Genomic DNA, 16,459 nt, shown 5'->3' with positions numbered 1-16,459 from the left:
ACAAAACAAAGTCGCCTATTCCTCTGTGTCGGGCGCGATGATTTACAACTATCACTTAGAATAGCCGAGCCCGATTTGCTGTGTGATATGATGTAAATAGCGGAGCCCGTTATATCCCGAAAAATGACATCGAGGACACGAAGGAATCCATATTATCAGCTAGACTCCGGTCTTCATAGAGCGAATATGGATAATATTATAGCAATCAAAGTGCTACAGGTCTATTATGATTTCTCAACTTTGACCATTCAATGATACCTTAGCAGTAATGGTATTGATGCTAAACAATAATTCAGTATTTGATTGATGTAAAAGTTCCAATAAATAAGGTCCAAGTCACATTTGTTACCTACTTATAAACTACTGCGCTTATCATATGCCACATTAAGGAGAATCCTTTTATTAACCCACGTAGCCCTATTGTAGTTGGGCTATAAGTACAACTTATAGTGGTACGTATCACTACCGATTAGGTAGGCATTACTAACTTCATATATGCGATATTTTACGACTGTCCGCGCTCATAAGCTAACATACTGTAGCGTTTTAACTAGGACAGACTTTGCGGGTAGAATCCGTTTTATATTATATTTGCCGAAATCATTGCAAGATACGATATTAATTGATACTTAGGTTCACTAATGCAAGCGAAATTGAAATTTAACCTATGTAATAAAGAAAGCCACGTTTTTTTTTTCTTAAATAAAGCCTAGTTACGTGAAACAGAGTGGATCAACCTAATGTATCGAAGCGCGATCACATTATTTAAACATATAGAGCCCTTCGTGTTGAACATTTTGCTTCTGCCGTCAGGGATTATAATTTCCTGCCATAGTGTCCACGTAGCGTTTGCCTGTGCGCGACTCATGCAGATTTGCAGGTATCGGAATCGGTTGTTTTTTCAGTACAAAAATAAGGTTATTACAAGTTCTGCTAATACCTTGCCCATTTCCTTGGCTGTACTTCCCTCTCACGATTTACATAATCGGTTTCAGAGGACAACTTCAATTATCTATTTTTACGCTATTTACCTTCGCAATAATCTCTTTTCAGTTCTTCAACGAAGACTTTTCAATTCTACAGGACTGAAATAATCGGCAAATTCACTATATTCTAAAATACTTACTTTAGTATTTGAAATGCTTGATACGTAAAAAAACTGTTTCTTGCGTAAGGGTTAGCCTTTGTCTGTTCCGTAATTCACACTTCATAGGATCTTTTTAACATTGTATTTTCAGTGTTTAAAGCGTCTTGTATATTCAAGTATTTTGGCATCAGCACGTCAAAATTGGCGTCTCGGAGTACTGTTTTTGTTGCATCGCTATGTACTATAGTTGTTCGTGTTAAAAAAAAATTCACATTTGTCAGGCTAAATGCTTTTTGCCATTATGCCAATTTATCCTAAATTATCGGGACTCTCTTGTGTGCCCATTAGAATTGGTATAATTTCCTCACACTATTGTCTTCGTCAATAGAGAAAAAAAGTACTCAAAAGCGCAACGATGGGCCTGACTGGCGATGCAGCTAAATGGGCGGGAAAAGTCTATCGAGCACAAAATGGATCTGGTCACATTACCAGAAATAGCTCCGGTGCTCGGTGAATTCACTGATTAAATAGTCCAGTTACGACTAGGCTTGACCGTTGCTTTTGGGTTAATATCTGCATTGATACTTGCGTAAACAACGTTCTTATAAAAAAAAAAAAAGAAGCGCAATGAATTAACGCAGCTTCACTTGGCCCAGCGTCTGTGTTGGTCTCTACATCGTCTTTACGCCTGTATTCAGACCTTCGCATTAACGGAACATAGTAGAGGACGTACATATAAGAAAAAGCAACATCAATGTCCATCACAGATCATGGCAGCAGATCAAACGTAAGAGCGACGAGTATCTTATCCTGATCGATCTACGCGATATGTTTCAAATGTTAGGTGGTGATTTTAGTCATTCTACCAGCTTTATCGTGACATCGATCTTCTTTGTTGCAAGGCCAGCTGCAAGTGAAACAAATGTGTGCGGTTCTTCTTTTCCTTGTGCTTTTTTGAAACATTGATTCGGGCTACCATCAATCCACATTGTAATCTGTTATGGAGCTAAAATTAATATTGAAAAAGACTCTAAAGCTAGACGTTGTTCGGCAAGCATCCTATAGTCACATTTCCTTTGCTATACATGTTCAAATAAGTACTTTCAATACGTGTCGGTTCCTTAAACACGTCGCCATCACAGTTCAAAAGTGACGCGTTGGCTTATTCCTGTCCTACGTTTAGGTTCGGAACCGGAACTAGACGTATTTTGTTTTGTGCCGGAGACCTGCTGCCTGAGTCAATAGTTAACAGCGGTGTTGAGAGTAAACCTGAAATATACATTATATCCGCCGAATATAAAGCCGAATTTATCAAGATAATTTACAATTAAACGTTTATGATTGTTTCAGACTCTATAAGTAACTTTATATATAATATACTCGCTGCACTATCATTCACGAATGTGAATTAATGTCAACAAACGGTCGCCACCCTCTGTGTCGTTTAGCTATTAGCCATACCTTTTGTGTCTGAAAAGAAATACACGTGCTCCGTGTATCTAGATCAGGTGTTTGTTGGTAGACTCGTGCTCGATTGCAGGGCCAAGTCCCATAGGTTCATATTTTCTGTTTGTCGAACTCATTTTTTTTTACTAATTATGCAGTGTTGCATTCTTTAAAGAGGGCAAATAAAAATATTGTCAAGGCTAGTAAGTAGTCGGATGCACCCCATCGTGCACAAATTCGCGAAATGTGCTTAGAGCGATGGACTTGTATATGGAAACTTAATTATGTGGGAAGTTTCTTTTTTACAAGTTCCGTAGAAGTTGACGAGTCAGTATCATCAAGCTCTAAGTTTACCTTTCAGGTCATGCACAACGTCCGCCAAGACCGATCACAATTTTAGCTATGCTACGCAATCTAATCGATGCGATATGACGTCCAAAATGAGCTCAAGCCATCAATAAAACACATTACAAAGCATACAATTCCTGGATCATCATCAGCTATTTAGCTACTATATATAGGAACATCAATAAGTTAATTAGCTCTTAATGGAACCCTTTAGATAATCGTGATTATTTTTCTCAGTGTAAACATGATTATATCCGATACCTGTCTTCTAATCTGTGAAAAGGACGCGATGTTTAAAAGGGCGAATGACGAAAAAAGACTGGTAAAAGCAGGCAGTGTAACGTTGTGTGTCCTTCTAGCAAAATCTATCTTCTATTGGCTCAAGCGGCCTCTACAATTGCGCACACAATGTGGATTTTGAAAAAACAAAATTAGTTATTAGCTATGATTTTTTTTATAGATCTAGATAGTTTTTTAAACCGTCGCAATGATCCGTGCACTCCATCATACCGAAGGGGCCACATGACTCATATTGTTATTGTCCGCCACAGTATCGTCAATATACTGAATCTCGTTCGTTTTGACGATTTGGAATTAGCGTGCCACATATAAATAATCCATTTTCTTAACGTATTTCTGTTCGGTTACGATCGAAGAAGATAACCCCCTTGGACCATTTGTATTATGTTTTATTAAATCCTTTGCGAGTGTTACCTTAAGTGTTGCGACAAGGACAGAGTTACTGTGATAGGTTATAATTGCGTTGCCAAGGGTACTTCTTAACACAATCATTCTTTAGGCCTAAATGTATATGCCACTAAGAGATCATCGCGTATCTCAGAACAAAAAACGCATATAAGAAATTAATAACCTTTGCAACGCTGAGCTCTAAAGTGTCGACTATGCAGTGAATAACAGAACGTTGACACACGCTCGACAGGGAAAAAAAATGAAGATAACCGTAATGGTACAGCATTAAGCGTAAGGAGATATCAATTTTCTATTTTTTATTTACTGACCTTTTTTTTAACTGATAATGCGCCGCGGTGCGGTTCACCCCGTAATCTTCGCCATGATCCAGGAGTTACGTGCATTCCGTGCCGGAGGTTAGCCGCACGATACAAAGACAAATGCAGTTAATCTATTGTTTGTATCAAAATGTTTCTCTGTTAGAACTTAGATTAAGATGTCTTTCTTATTAAACCTCATTAAAATAAATATTTCAGCATATGCGTTGTATGTGACGGACGTATTGATTTCATCTAGAAAACCTGAAATCCCTAGAGTATCCTAAGCTAGGTTAGATCGGACGATAGCGGGGTCGTTCAACCTTTATATACTGCAGAACCTAGGGAGAGCCTAAAAGGTTTGTGACGACGCGAACGTGTCAGCGATGTGCGTCAACAATGGAAAAATCGTTAATTTTTTATTAAAACAAATTAAAGGTTAATCTAACTCAATTCTAAGCTCTTCTATATAATTTAGCAAGGCAAGCACGCATTAATTATTTGAATCAATCTATTAAATCCCCTTAATGTAAGCAGAAATTCGAGTTGTCGTCAGTGTATTGGGATGATCGGTAGGTCTCGATTCAAGTGTCGCTTATAGTTGGCAAGAAGAATAGAAGCTTCTAGCCTAACGTGGTAAAATTAGGCAGACACTTTAGTCAACATTCTACTTTTTTCAAGAGCTCGATACATTTTGAGTTTGCTGCCATCACGCGCATCATTATATATCTACGCAGTTTTTTTGGTAGAACAGACTGTTCTTTCTAGAAATTGGGTAAGAAAAAACTATTAAAGCTAAACTGGATTCAGGTGTATTCCAGAAAAAAGGAGCCACTTGGTTTAGTTTGAGCCTTAATGTTGACCTTTTATATTTGAATGTACAATAATGTATAGGTAGTATTTAGATAAGCATTGTATTTATAGCATTTGGGATATATGGGAGAATATCCATATGGTTACTGCTGACTACGTCCGTACGACTCCGAACACAAGGGCCTACCAAATTACCTAATTCCAGTAATGACAAGCTCGATATTTTACGCTAGCGTCTCGCTTTCGCTGCTACCTTGTCAACTCTTCGAGGCAACAGTAATTTGATGTTTGTGATTATAGTATTGTCGTAACGTTAAACTCCATTGAAATACAGTGAGTAGCAGATATTGCTTGATAAATAACTAAACCCAGGAAGATGTTGTATCTACCATCTCATACTAGTGCAGAACCTGAATAGGATGCTTACATAAAAGCTGCTCCGGCTCAGCCGATCAATAAATCCAATAACCATGCTGTAGCTATGGGTTGAGTCATGTTTCTCTTAGTGCAGTGCTATTATAGACTATCGTTTTTTAGTTGTCAAATCAGTACCGGCAAAATTAGTTTAGGAAAAACATCGTTGAGGTCTATGCCTCAAGAGACAGAAGCTTGAAAACAAAACTTGCCTTTGCAAAATAACTATTTTCAGGATCGTAGCAGTTCGGCTAAACTTCCCGCACTGCTGGCGCACTGAATAGGTTCGGATCCTGTAAAGAAAACAACCAATTCGGTTTTCTGGTTCCAGTCGGTGGTCGGAACATCTCTCCGTGATCTGCGGCCGAGCAGCGTCCTTATTACCTTATGGCCATGCAGACTGTTATATACTAAAAAATTAGCTGACTACCTGGTATGACCTACTTACTTGTCGTTTCCGAAAATAGCTTATCAACATGGCGGCCATGAAGGTCATAAAGAAGCCGTTACGAAGTTACCGCTCCACTAGCATTGCTGATGCTGATCACGATGACCTGTGCGGACCTCACAAGGGGCAGTTTCTGGTTACATGCTTTTTCTTATGACTTATATATAGCTACCGAAGCTCGCCTTTTGTCAAGCTCTACTCCACTGGGCCTATACAAAACTGATACGATGCTTCGCCCCTGATCATTATTTGTTGAAACGAATAACTCTCTAGAGGTGCATTGTCATCCCAGCCCCCGATACTGGCGTGTGAGTAAAGGGATTGAGCGACACTGTCTTTGTGGAAGACAACCCCCTGGCGAACATCCATGCGGTGACTCTGAAACTCTTGGAAAGATTGGTTCTAGCGGTTTACATATGGTGACCCTGAACCCCTCGTTGTGTAGAAAAGAGCTTGTAACGTAGTTGCTTACAAATCCTAACAACGATGCCGAACGTAAAATTCAAAACACATATATACACACACAGAGCGCGCGAGACAGAGAGAGAGAGGGAGAGAGAGAAAGGCCTAGAACAGTGTGCTGAATAGAATAGGCTAAATAAACTACATAAGTGACTCCACTTATGGGAGAGGCAAGAAAAACACCCTCTCCTGGTGGGTAGATACTATGCTAATATACAGGTATATCAACCTTTACCAAGGACATTATACTGGTTAATAGACCACTACTTGAGATATATTTCCTCGGACCCAAGGTATTTTCATTTATTCCGACAGCTAGTAAAACTGATGCTTACCATTTTCCACCGTTAGCAATATTGTCATTAACCATAATAGTTCTATAAAGGAGGAAAACAATTGAATCAAAGGTAATTTCTCAGGCATATAAGCTGTTCTAAAGCGGTCACTGGAGATTAAAGAAGGAGGTACTAGTTATTGCAAATAATTGAAATAGCACCAACTGTAATAAATAAACCTCATGGAAAAAGGAGAGGAAATAATTAGTTGCTGGATATACACTGAAGTTTGTTTTTACTACTAACTTATGGAAACTGGAGCAAAAGGATCATAACTATTTGACTACAACACGACGCTTAAATATTATAACAATTTTTATTAAGTCAGTGGTCACTATTTCAATTCATTTACCTTCATGCCTCTCATAAGCAACATGTCTGATGATAGATACACGGCACAGACAGAGGCTTAACACAAGGCCAGTGACAAAGGCTAGGAAGGAACAGTTGGGCCAAACTAACAACACTGGCGTGTAGCCTTTCAACGAGTTTTTCGTATGCAGGTGACGGAAAATTGATACAGTCCCTCTATTATTTTCCACTTTCTACTCGAAAAATTGGGTTCCGGCCTTCCACCGGTATCTTATCGAAAAGCTCATAACTTGTTCTATCTAAAACTACTTACAAGAGTGCACTGTACAGGGGCGATAGAAGAGGTTCGTGAGCAGTATCCGCTTGCCTGTCAGAGAAATAATGAAGTTAATATTCTTTTAGGACATATAGTGGTGCTCAAGTGTCGTGTAAGCTCTTAAAAATCCTCCAAGCGTATAGCATAGGTTGCCGGTGAAAACTGGGATTATACGGCGCAACACCGAGAGTGCCTTGAGAAGAAGGACTCTCACAGACGATGAATAACAGAGGAAAATGTTAACCCGTAGTGCAAGAACGTAAATGAAAAATTTAAAGCAAAATCACACCTCACCCTAAAATTAGCCATTGTCACCCCCCAAAAATGCCGCTAGATGGCGCTAGATAGCACGGAGAGGTTATATTGGCCATAAACAATCATGCTTGGAAAGAATAGTCCACCAATCAGTACTTAGTCGTACCACGATCGATGTCAGATTGCGAATGGGACGGAAAATCACCTGGAAACCTGGGCGCTGGAGAAAGTAGCAGCTGATGTGCCGTAGAAACTATCTGCAGCTGCAGTTACAGAGGCCGGTTAATTCGGCGTCATATATGCTTCTTGTGAATTTTGCTTGAGACTGCAGCAAATAAAAAAAGGCTAAAAACCAATACCGAATTTTTGTTTGCATGATTCATCTGCGATGTTCTGAAAATCAGGGATACTTTAGCATTCAAAGCACAATATGCATAATGGAACTACAGGCATGATTCGTTGTTTCGTGGGTCCGCAAAAGACACATTATTTTGTTTAAATCCTAGGAGAATCGACAATACTATGTAATGGCCACTAGTTCGGAGGACTTCCAATAACATGGAATTTCATAAGGCAAACGTATGGTTGCAATATCCAATATCCTGATCACTGTTCGTTTATCGTGGATGTCAGCCATATTGACCATAAAAGATGATTGGCGTTCCGCCCTGTGTCAATAGGAGTTATTCTATGGACTATAAAGAACATGCATATAATATAACCATAGCTTAATCGATGTGTCCTATTAAGGCACGATTTGGCCAAAACTATGATTTGATCAGAATATAATTTTGATGCGGCCAATCTTGCAAGCAGGAGAGCCTTCCGTGATATATTTTGATCTACTATGCAGCATTCACAAGTGGCTAAAATATATACTAGAGATAACATATTGTAATGCTGTAGTATTAAAACAAGTCAATTGAATTCAGGTACAGTTGCGCTGGACATCATCACACGTCAAAGTCGTTTTACCTAGATATAGACTTCTCCCTCTATGCTCGAAACGTAAAACCGCTTTTCGGTCATTCATTTACTATACCAGGAGATTTGATGTCAACTAACATTGATTGGAAGTGTCTAATAATCTTAAGCTTTTCAAAACTTAAGGAATACAGTTCTATCCTGTAATTTATAATACAGTAATAGTCTAATTTGTATATCAAGTTATTCTACGAAATACGAAAAAAAAATTCTACGAAACAAGCAACCGTGAAATAGACAATGTCTTGACTCCTTATGATAGGGAGGTAACCAATCACCTCGAATTTTGCTTAATGGAATTCAGACTTTAACTTCCTAAATCAATTTAACTTAACGACTCTTCTAAGTGAACTTTCTGAGGGTATATGTTATCCGTATAGGTAGAATACTGGCCCTAACCGAGTCACGTTTCTTATTCGTCCCGATAAGCTACGCAAATCTAATGATGTATATTTAACTAAATCAAGGGCTGATGAAAACGTCAACTGGGAGGCGCCGTATGAGGCGAAGCTCATCTGAGTTCAGGGACCCAATGAATGTTGTTTCTTTATAAGGATTTTTAAGAAAAGGAGTTGGTGTCCAAACTGGCCTTACTGCGGTATAGGATAGCCGGATGGTTCCAATCCTGCCGACTCATTAAACAATGCACACACTTAGCCCGCTCATCGTGCAAGCACTCTAAATCGAAAAATAGCAGTTGGACTGTTAAGATCACCCCTGACGATGTTTTCTGTAAACTTAGTAAAATGAAGGGAAAAGTAGCATCAGTCTTGCGGCCTGTAATTTTCCTCATCCTTAGTTATTGTTTTGGAAGTAATGCCTTGAAACGCTACCAGTTAATCGAGCAAAGTACGATCTCTTGTTTTATACTGGTGCAGTTAGCCTTTGATGCTATTTACGAACGATTGGTAACATATGGATTATCCAATCCACACAATAATGGGTTCATTAAAAATACAAAAAGTATTTTCAATGAACCCCCTAATGTGCAGTATGGCCGTTAGGTATTGCTTCAAACAGCTGACTTCCAGCACGAAACGAGCTATGTCCATGCCCATATTCGAGGTTAGACCACCTTTGTTCGTAAGTTTATTAGGCAAACACGTAACGCACTGCGCTATCACGGGGACACCGGGCGCAAGGAACAGCGTTGCTACTTTGCGTTGAATCGGCCGAGATACCAGCTCAAAGTAGTAGGGTGTCTCTATGTTTCGTTAATTTTGATTTCTAAGGTCTTTTTGATTATGTGGACCTTCTAAATTCTACTTCTAAAGATGGTTACACTTGGACTAGATTTACGACTTCTAAACTGGCATAATTCCCACTTGACTTCTTCATTTACTTCATTCGATCGAGCGCAAATTTTCAGTAACGCCTATAAGAGCCAGAACGTTGGCTTTCAGCGTTGGGAATATGGGTTCTATAAGCGTTACTTCATAAGCACCCCAGGGCTCTCGCTTGAGTGTATTATTATATGCGATATACCTGGAGCAATGCCGATCTAAAGTAAAAACGAAGACGATTTGAAAATCCATGTGGTTATACTTAATTAAAGAAAAAAACAACAAGAAGTAACCGGAATTGCAACCGGCTAATGACTTTATCGACGAATGATGTAACGTTAATGAAATAAAGATCTGGTTAACCGTCTGACAAAATTTGAGCACGTTGCGCAATCATCCAAGTCAGAACTCTTAGTTCTGAAGACTCTACTACAATGCGACATACGCATGTATTTTCAGCTGTGTGAAGTCCATGTGACATTTAAGCAGCCGACCTGTCGCTACGTTTGAGCTTAGTTCCTTCAATGTAATTAGTATTCATGATAGATCTATATTGCAGGTAGCATGTACCTATGGCAATTGCAGTGTCTCTATGAAAAATAATGGCTTCTTTCTTAAAGGAAAATACACACAGATAATAGGTTAGACTAGATGGTCTCGCTGAGATTACACGACGATTTCCTTTCCGCAATTAGAACTCTGTCAAGGGAAAAAGTGAAAATATTGTTAGGATCGGGGCAATGTTTGTATCAAATGTCTCCATTAGGAAAAAAACAGTTCGACTAGTGGCAAGGTCCGTGCGGTGTATGTACGCATCTCTGTCATGTATGAGAGAGGCATTTACACTCTAACATGGTGCTAGAACCGGTGCTCTCTGAATTGCGTACGCAATTCGCTTATTCCTGTGTAAAACGATATCATACCCTTCTTCGACACGGTCAAGCAGGCTCTAACGTTCACAGACGGAGGAGTAAAGTATATATGAAACGATGTATACGAACATTGCACGCACCAAAACCACATGGAAGTTGAATAAAATCATACATTTATTTTCTTACTTACTAGCTAAACGTGTCGAAATGAGTAAAAATTAAGTAAGAAAGCTGTCGATGACTGAGCCTCTATGAGCATATCTGATAGGAATTTTTTCTAAAAATTCCACATCCCTATCCTGAAATAGTACTATACGAAATTACTGGTTGATAATGATACGGATTCACGTTGCTTAGCTGATGTCAAAAAGCCAGCCCTGTGCTTTATTAAATAAAAATAAAAATATATATATAAAATATAAATAAAAAATACTAAACCCATAAATTTTATTTTGACTTGGTCATCTTAAAACCGTTTGGTTTTATCGTTCCTGAAACGCTGCGGGTCTGCTATACGCACGTGGAAGGAATTACCCAGCTAAGAAAAGAGTTGAAACAATGAACATGCACACACCTGTGGCTAGGTTTATAAGGGATCTGCTTCGTGTATTCGAAAGTATAATAAGTGAAACAATATTATTGATACATTTCATGATTATTCTTCTTCCTGGACGCTTTTTACTAAACCGTTACCTAATACCACGTTTAGAGTTGAATAAAACGTTTGGTGATGCAGCATTTAGTCCATTACGTAAAACTTACATAGTCAGTTCGTGACCACAAAGCACAACTTTTTAAAGTTCCATCAACAAGTCGCTGAAGCCATCTATGTTCACATACTGGGTTAAAATTATTTCTCATAGGAAATTAGGGCGCTTGCCTTTGGCCAGCCAACCGTTCGCGTCAACTATATATGCTCGTGGATGCAAAACATTTCGTAAGCCGATTTTCAGGAACTCTACCCTTCGTTCTTTCCTCAAGGAGACAGTATAGTTTTCTATTTTACTATAGTATTGCACCATACCGTTACCGTCAAAATAACAGTTTAGGCTGTTGCATTTCATAATCATTCGATTCACTGTGGGCGGCCTTAGTATCATTGACTTGAGTAATTACATAATAGGTTTATTTCATAGCTGTTTGATTTAGATTTCGCCTCCTTTGCAATATTTAGAGACCTTGGAAGCCTGAATTGAAGCAAGACAGGTTGAACGAAGGATCCGAGCGTGAAGACTGTGTGTTTTGTGCTGGGAGCCCGTCGCGTGATGGAACGCACAGTGGCGGTGTGAGACGTAAAGGTTCAATTCGGTAGGTTGAAGAAAAAAAATATTGTTTATACTCACATTTTTTGTTCGTTCCTTAGCATTGCGACTCATGGTTCGTTTTTTTTTTTACAGTGAGAACCCTGTTACAATATATAAATATTAGATAACAGTTTTGAATGTCTTCCTTACGGATCTTGATATTCTCACGGCCGACAATGGACTAAACAGTGATCCGTTTGGAAAATTTATAAATAACGAAAGCGTTTACGGCCCACATATTAAAAGCAATCTATTGCGTAAATTTAGGAAAAATTACGTGACCTTATAAACGCCCTGGCTACAGGAGGCGGATAGCCAGACAAAACTAGTTCTATGAATTAAGTATAGTGACTCAGATAGCCGGCCAGCAGCTAGGGAACGCAGTCTTCTTCAAGCTGCCGTCAAGGTTCTATCGCCGTTAAATATCAACTCTGTGTATATTCAGTTAATACACTACACTCGTTAAAAGAAAAATCATAGGTGTACTTTCTGTCTGTTCCTGATTTAATCACATATATACATCATGTGTTGGAACCTACCCGGCGGAGTTTCACCTATTCATAAACGAAAAACTTACCATTAAATATTATAAAAATTCATTTGTCAATCACGCACGAAAATTGTCAAAAAATAACGTAAAATAACACTGACTAGCGTGCAATGACGTTCAGTGTCTGTATCGGCACGTTGTTAGACTGCTGGCGATGTCCATTGAACGTGAGGGGGAACGAGACCACGCTCGTACGCAGACGTTCTCTATCGACATTATACAATCTTCAGGAAAAATGCCTATAGCAAATATTATGTTTAGATGTCTCGCTCCGGCAGTTCAATCGATTAACAATATAAAACAGCAATAATGAATGAAACGTCATGCTCCGAAGGCTTTCCCTCGAGAAGAGGTGCGCCACTTTCGTTGTCCAGTTGAAACTACTAGTACCCTACCTCCATAGTGAATGAACGGAAACTTATTTTAAAAAGGTGTATTTCCATTTTCATAAAGGGCATATATTTTCAGGACTACATACAAGTATCGGTGTGTTTGTTAATAGATGTTAAGACGGCCCTTATTGCTAAGCTCCTTAAAATAAGCCTTGACATCTACCATATTGGTTTCTCCGCCGAAACAGAAGCTATCGTAAAATACTTTCAAGAAGTTATTTGAAAAAGGATGCATTTACGTTAACTATGGCTTACTGATTATTTGGTTTTAGTTTCCTGACGATCTTGGAACAATATTATCCAGCATAAATTGATACCACTTGATCATGTATATATATATATATATATATATATATATATATATATATAAGACAGAGTTAGCTAAAGCTATAAACGGCGAAACGGGATGAAGCACATGAGTTTGTCTCGTATAAATACTATATATAGAACGGAGCAACGGCCTTTTAATCGTTACTCATAATCAAGTTACTCAATACTTAAAAGTTTTCACCTTGCTTTTTTACTCTCATTTTTACCATGTTTCACTTTTGCGGAACTTCAGCAGACAATGTTAAGAGTATTTGCGGCGCGCCGGTATGGGATAAGGGCAGCAGATAGCCTTTCCCTTCATCAGTGCAAAGATGCCACGACTTTATAAAAACAGCTACTTGGTCAGAGGAACTGCAAAATGACGCCAACAGAAAAACAACGACATGAATTTTTCTTTATTAATAAACTTTAGACTCTTAGAATTATATTTAAATACGATACCAATAAAATGGTCTCCTTTGGTTTTTTTTCCTAGCAGTTAACTGTTTGACCTAGTTTGTTACCATTTTTCCGTATATGCCGGACCCTACTGGTAAAATCGCGGCACGAATATTTTGCTCGGGTTTATCCACCGTCCCTTGCTTTTTAGGTATTTTCACGCAAAGACACGAACTAAAAACGAAAAAGGAGTGACGAACTGGGCGAAACAAATAATTGCTATGGGTAAAGTCCAGGAGCAGGGCCATCTCATTTATGTTGTATCCCAATAAAATTTTATATGTACGAAATTTGTAATTAAAAGATTCAAGTTTTTTGTTAGCTTCATTTTGAAGCTTCTTGCGACCAGATTGCCTTCCGGGTATCGGGTTATCGTTGCTATTATTGCAAAGTAGACCACTATATTCTGAATTTTTTTTGCAGTGATCTTGTTTATGCACTTGTTTCCTTGTAACAGCAATACCTGAAATTTTCAATAGATTCGATTTAAAGAAAATATATGCAAACACAATGTATAGCTATTCAATGCACAAAAAACAGCTGCTCTAAAGCTTTCCGTCTTGTGCGTCTCATAAGCGACCATAGATGCGGGCTAACAGGCCCCTAAAAGTTTCAAAAGTTGGCCCCGCTGAATGTTCTATTAACGCTACCACACATTCATGCTATCCACTCGACAATAGCCAGCAACACATCTGGCCTCAATGAGCCTTTTTTGCAAAAAGGCAACTTTTTGACTCGTTCTCTACATAAGATCTTCGAAAGCTTCTCGCCGTCCCGCGGCGACAAGGCATTACTGGGTCACCCGCGGTGATCGTCTAAGATTTCCTTAGAAGAAGCGAAAAGCTACCTAGAGCTCGTTGCCGAGCTACACTCTGTACGGAACACAAGTCGTAGCAGAACTTTTAAGATAACGACAAAAACAGGTCGAAAATACAACGCGTGCAAAGGACATCGTAACATAGATAAACAATAATTTATTTTTCTAAAATCAGGTGAAATGTCTTGGCAAATTTAGCATCCTGATAAATTAAATTCTAAACCTATCACATTTAGGATTCTTGATATTTTGAGTTGTTCTTTGAGAAATAAGCACGTCCTGTTGCGTAACTGAAAGTGCCTTGTGCTTTTTTGATCTTATATTAATGACTTTCTGTTCGAACTACTGCATAAATATATTTTAAATGATATTCAATGTATTAAGCCATTACGAGCGACTATAGTAGACTTTGATTTTGAAAACATTTAAACTAGGTAAGTTTGACTGATGATTTTTAACATGTTGAAGGTACCCTCGTTTATTCTTTATACACGTATAGCAGCGCTTTAGATAGTCATATAGCTCGCATTCTCACATGTATTTATGGCTGCTTAAAGTAAATCTATAGTAAACTATAATTGCTTTTTTAAAACATGAAAAAAGATATCATCGCAGCCCTTATATCGAGATAATAACCGAGTTGAAGCCAACGTTAAATATTTTTTTGCTTCATATAGAAAGCAACTGAAGCATGGCGATGGGGTCTGGCGTATTTGTCAAGCGACCAAATTGTACGCTTTTGATGACCGTGCTAACGATCCGAGGGGTCTTGAGGAACTCGAACCAGAGGGTTGCAATATATGTTCCATTTTCGGCAAGTATCTCCTAGTAGTTGGTGACCCTGATATCCATTGCAAGGACTACAATCACCTGACGTGCAAATCTACTTAATACTGCCACCAAACTCGATTTCTCTTTAGGACGACGCTGTTCGTTCGTCTGGTGTCTCTCTGGCTGACGATGGAGATTAAACCATATTTTTTTTTTTTTTTTTCCCGTCTACGACGATAGTATGCGACAGATAAGTTTTTTTTTTTTTATTAAAGTCCCACACATTACTTGTGGAATGCACCATGCGTAATTCCAATTGCCTGGCGAGGTCAATTCTCGAGGAACCCATTTTACTCTCAGTTTCCATATTTTCTGTATTTAGGCTATGATTCCTTAAAATGTTTTTTGATATATATATATATATGAAATGCCAGTTTTTGACTGACAGAGTTCGCAAATTCGAAGCTCTGCTCTTGTAAAAAAACCTCCTCAGTTGTAGCAATTTGTTCTTGTCCTTCGGGTCCCAACGCCTAGTCACCTTCTCGTTAATTTTCGACATTCTAATCTTCGTTCTTAAACCGTTAATCGCATTGCCGCACTTTGCTTTTACCTGAGCCGTTCTCAATTTTTTGGATCTCGTAATTTTGGATAAATTTACGCAGTGGAAAGCAACGACCCGACCATTAAGCGTTGATCTGCGAGACTAACGGATGTTTTTTTTAAGCTAGTAAACATTATTCCTGTGACAACTTTAAATTTCTTTAGGAAACAAGTTTTTAGACGACTGGGTTAGAAGATTAGGTAAACTTTATCTAAAAAGTAGAAAGTCAATTGATTACGTAGTAATATTTCTTTCTGTAACTTTCATAATTTTCTAACTAATAGACTTGATTTCGGATACTTTGATAATATCCACCTGATCATTATTGGTCGTATTTGGTCAGTTTTCTGACTAAGTTGACAATTAGGACACCTACTCATTTGCATGACGTCACATCACTTGAACCCGGCGAATCCATTTAAATCTCCCTATGCACCGCTGAAGTATCGTTGCAATAAGTTCCATTGTAGCAGCTCATGTCTGTTTCAACAGGATCCTTTCGAACCATTGTTGAACTGGGCCGGTTCAAGATGGCACGATAATTAATTATTTTAGGTAGTTGAATGTAATGCAATAGCTTTACCAACTGTAGAGTATAGTCGTTATGTTACGACAGGAATTAATGCTCAAATTATTATAGTTAAATGATAGATTTTATGATCCATGAAGCTTGTGCGATTTTCTACTTCCAAATCGTACGGGGTACACAATGAGCTTGAGGGAAAGACGCCATAAATGTTACGGTAATAAATAAGGGTGTGCAACGAATCATTTATAGTTATAGAACTAGAGAGCTAAACGTTACGATTCTAACCAAAACAAATCGGCCATTTTTAAAAAACAATTTAGATAATTCGACAACTTTAAAGCACTG

General features: G+C 38.4%; 1 long non-coding RNA gene across 3 annotated transcripts in view; it reads right to left on the bottom strand.

The window, feature by feature from the left end:
- LOC147754363 (uncharacterized) overlaps positions 1-7,825 on the bottom strand; it is a 64,406-nt gene extending 56,581 nt beyond the window's left edge. The window contains exons 1-5 of one of the 3 annotated variants that reach the window (XR_015316849.1): positions 6,986-7,825; positions 5,564-5,669; positions 5,328-5,408; positions 3,901-3,946; positions 1,187-2,356 (exon numbers count right to left, since the gene is read on the bottom strand). This is a non-coding gene — a long non-coding RNA (uncharacterized LOC147754363). The other 2 variants (XR_015316850.1, XR_015316848.1) reach the window with 2 other exon arrangements.
- Positions 7,826-16,459: the final 8,634 nt, after the last annotated feature.

Source organism: Varroa destructor, unplaced genomic scaffold (assembly GCF_002443255.2).
Source record: "Varroa destructor unplaced genomic scaffold, Vdes_3.0 BEIS01000007.1, whole genome shotgun sequence".
NCBI classification, from domain to species: domain Eukaryota; kingdom Metazoa; phylum Arthropoda; class Arachnida; order Mesostigmata; family Varroidae; genus Varroa; species Varroa destructor.
Note: the sequence above shows the minus strand (reverse complement) of the source record. Positions and strands in the feature narration are given on the sequence as shown.